The following is a 4,377-nucleotide window of genomic DNA, read 5'->3' as shown; positions in this document are numbered from 1 at the left end:
CACGTATGACTATAGAATCCATACTATGGGTTCACAAATGTTCATCAATACCCAAATGGACATAGTAAGCTTGGTATTAGCCACCCATACTTACCACCTATAGTTCATGGTAATGCCTGGGCAAGGTATTGATGCTATTCTTAAAATGAACTGGTTGCGGGTGTATGGGGTAGTCTTGGATATGAAGCGGAGAAGTGTTGAGTTACGGCTTCCGTCTTCTGAGGATAGGATGTCTCTGTTTATACCCTTAGATCCAGTCTTATATGTTGCTGCCCATGCTGAAGCCTCTCCTGATCTTACCCCCACCCCTGTGGTGTGTGAGTTTCTGGTTGTTTTTCCCAAAGATCTTCTGGGATTGCCACCAGACAGAGAGGTAGAGTTCTCCATTGAGCTTGAGCCTGGTACTTCTCCTATCTCTAGACGCCCATACCACATGGCTCTGAGAGAATTGGCTAAGATGAAGAAGCAGCTAGAAGAGTTGATGGAAAAAGGTTTCATCCATCCTAGTTCTTCACCGTGGGGTTGCCTAGCTATTTTTGTGAAGAAGAAGGATGGTACTCTACGAATGTATGTGGATTACCGCCCTCTTAATGCGGTAACAGTTAAGAACAAGTATCCTTTACCCCACATAGATACTTTGTTCGACCAATTAGCTGGTGCCAAGGTGTTCTTGAAGATTAACCTCCGATCAGGCTATCATCAGATCAAGATCAGACCACATGATATACCAAAGACAACTTTTTCTACTAGGTATGGGCTATATGAGTATCTAGTGATGTCTTTTGGTCTCACCAATGCTCCTGCCTTCTTCATGTACCAGATGAATTCAGTCTTTATGCTGGAGCTGGACAAGTTTGTGGTAGTCTTCATTGATGATATACTGATATATTCCAAGAATAATGAAGAGCATGCCCAACATCTTCGGATAGTACTAGCTCGACTAAGGGAGCACAAGTTGTATGCTAAATTCAGTAAGTGTGAATTTTGGTTAGATCGAGTGTAGTTTTTGGGGCATGTGTTGATACCTGACAGCGTTTCAGCAGATTCCATCAAGGTGCAAGATGTGTTGGATTAGAAATCCCCCAAGTCTGTGCACCAGATTTGATAGTTCCTTGGTCTAGCTGGGTACTATTGGTGTTTCATCCTAGATTTTTCCAAGATAGCCTAGCTAATGACCAAGCTGCTCCAAAAAGAAGCAAAGTTTGATTGGAGCCCCGCCGTGAAGAAGCCTTCCAATCTCTGAAGACATTTCTGACCACTGCCCCTGTGTTGGCCCAACTAGATATTGATTGACCCTTTGATGTATATTGTGATGCCTCAAAGATGGGGCTAGGGTGTGTGCTTATGCAAGATGGGCGTGTGATAGCTTATGCTTCGTGCCAACTAAAAAAGCACAAGGTAAATTACCCCATCCATGATTTAGAGCTGGCTACTGTAGTTCACTCTCTGAAGATTTGAAGGCACTATCTGTTGGGTAACAAAGTATATATTTTCACTGATCACAAGAGCCTCAAGTATATTTTTATCTAGTCTGAGCTGAACATGAGGCAGTGGATATAATTAGAATTGATAAAGGATTATAACTTGGAATTCAATTATCACCTAGGAAAGGCCAATGTAGTGGCTGATGCATTGAGCCAAAAGTCACACCAGGTTGAGGAAACACCTTTGTCTCTCAACCATGTAGAGGTGTTGGCTCACATTGCATTGACCTCATAATTGCTGCAGCAGATTATTCTTGAGCAAAGGCAAGACCCCGAAGAAATTCCCCACATTAGAAAATTGATTGCCGAAGGGCGTGGCCCTCACTTTAGTGTTGATGAGCATGGAGTAGTAAGGTACAAGGATAGATTGGTGGTTCCATCCAATGAGGAGCTGAAAAGAAAGATTTTGAATGAAGCTCACTATTCAAAGCTATCTATCCATCCTGGCAGCAACAAGATGTATCATAATCTGCGCCACTTGTACTGGTGGTCCAACATGAAGCAGAACATCACCAGACACGTCATAGAGTGTGACACTTGTGGCAGAGTTAAGGCAGATCATATGCGTACCTCAGGATATTTGCAGCCCTTGCCCATTCCTGTTTGGAAGTGGGAAGATATCTCCATGGACTTTGTGGTGGGTTTGCCATGCACAACCAAGGGCTATAACTCTATCTGGGTCATTGTGGATCGCCTCACCAAGTCTGCTCATTTCCTCCCCCATGAATTCTAAATATTCTACCAAGCAGTATGCTGATTGTACTTGGATCTAATTGTGACTCTACATGGAGTTACCCTCACTATCATCTCTGATAGGGGATCGGTTTTTGTCTCACTTCTAGGAGCTTGTCTTGGAACTAGTCTCCTCTGTAGTTCAGCCTATCACCCCTAGACTGATGGCCAAACCGAAAGGGTGAACCAAGTGCTCGAAGACATATTGAGAGCTTGTGCCATTTCTTTTCCTGAGAAGTAGGATGGATGCCTGAAGTTAACTGAATTTTCTTACAACAATAGATATCAAGAAAGCATCCGCATGGCACCATTTGAAGCTCTATATGGAAGAAAGTGTAGGACGCCACTCAACTGGGTTGAAGTGGGAGATCATGGATACTTTGGGCCAGAATTCATCAAGGAGGCTCGTGAGCAAGTCATCCTCATTCAGAGCCATTTGAAGGCAGCTTAGGACCGATAGAAAGCCTATACAGACAAGCGTAGAAGGCCTTTGGAGTTTGAAGTTGGGGATTATGTGTACCTCAAGGTGTCTCCTATGAGAGGGGTGCATTGGTTTAGTATCCATGGTAAGCTAGCTCCCCGATACGTGGGTCCTTATAAAGTCTTGAAGTAGTGTAGCCCAGTTGCTTATCGTCTACAGCTTCTCGACATTTTATCTACGGTACACAATGTGTTTCATGTATTGCAATTGAAGAAATGTTTGCGGGTTCTAGATGAAGCTGTGGAAATTGAAAGGCTTCCCCTCTAGCTAGATTTGACTTATGTTGAGCACCCTGTCAAAATCCTGGATGAGATAGAAAGAGTAACCAGGAACAGTGTGGTAAAATTCTATAAAGTGCAATGGCAAAACCATTCTGAGGATGAGGCCATGTGGGAACAGGAGAGTTACCTATTAAAGCATTACCCCCATCTCCTCTCTATTTTAGATAGTTAGTTGCTGCGTCGAAATGTACTTCCTATCTCCTCACACTAGGCACAGGAAATCTCGGGTCGAGATTTTGTTTTAGGGGGGAGATTTGTAACACTCTTGGTGTTACATTGTATAGTTTTTGCTAAAACACTGCATGAGCATCATACTTGTGTGTAAATGTGTGTAATATAGAGTATACATCAATTTTTGGAACTTGAAACATTCATTTGAAACAAGAAACAAATGTTACATTCCATGTCTCTTCATATGGTTTAGGGTTCTAAGTGAATTTTTATCGAACAAAAATACTATAGAACGTTTATGCGAACTTTGATAAAGTTTGTAGTACAAACTTCGTAGGCAACGATGAAATATATGCGGTCAAAGACGGGGTTCGCTAGCTAGTGTAACAAGTAGCTTGGAAAAGGGATTCGATGCGAAACCGTTCGAGGTTTAGTCATTTTGCGTAAGTCGATAAAAGGGTCGACGAAGCCATGTTCGACAATTTTTGCAGAGCGATCGGCTTTGGAAGTGGCAAGATGTCGTGGCTTAGGTCGATAGCCCTACATAAACCCTTGAGGATAGAATGGCTAGTTTGGTTTTTGGATAGTCGAATGGGTTGTGGTAGCAGCTTTAAAAGCGTGCACGACACGTCTTCCACTTCCGGGCGCGGTCACCGCCTCCGCTCGGCCTGGCGCCTCTGCTCTAGCCTACCCAGCGCACGCTACCACGCTAGCTGTGTCACCACTATCGCGCCTGTGCAGTCACATCCACGCACGTGTCTCCCAACATTGTTGGCCATGGCCTCCTGCCGCCAAGCTCTAGCGTAGCTCGCGCACGCTGCACATGCCCAGTCACCGCTATTCGCCGTCATCGCAGCACGCTAGCCGTTTGGCTGTCTCAGCCGCCCGGTCATCACCGCTCTAGCGCGTCTGGCTCACGACTTGCACGCACTGGGGCCCAGCGAGACTGGATGCTTTGCCCTCAATCACGTCCGTCTGCGCCACTGCTCGCCATCGCGTCTGCCGACGTGTTCGGCTCGTCCGAACTAGCATCGCCACTCGCCCGAGTACGCTCACATGCACCGCCTTCACAGCCACTACTCCCATTGACATTACGACTGTGCACGCATGGGTTGGCCCCACTGGCCCTCGTCTTCATGGTTGCGTGCATGAACACGCCATGCCTTCCCATCGCATCGCCTGGAGAGTCACCAGCTAGCCACACCAGGCCAAGGCCTAACTCCAGGAG

Source organism: Miscanthus floridulus, chromosome 7 (assembly GCF_019320115.1).
Source record: "Miscanthus floridulus cultivar M001 chromosome 7, ASM1932011v1, whole genome shotgun sequence".
Lineage (NCBI taxonomy): Eukaryota > Viridiplantae > Streptophyta > Magnoliopsida > Poales > Poaceae > Miscanthus > Miscanthus floridulus.
The sequence above is the reverse complement of the archived record's forward strand: the minus strand, read 5'-3'. Positions refer to the sequence as shown.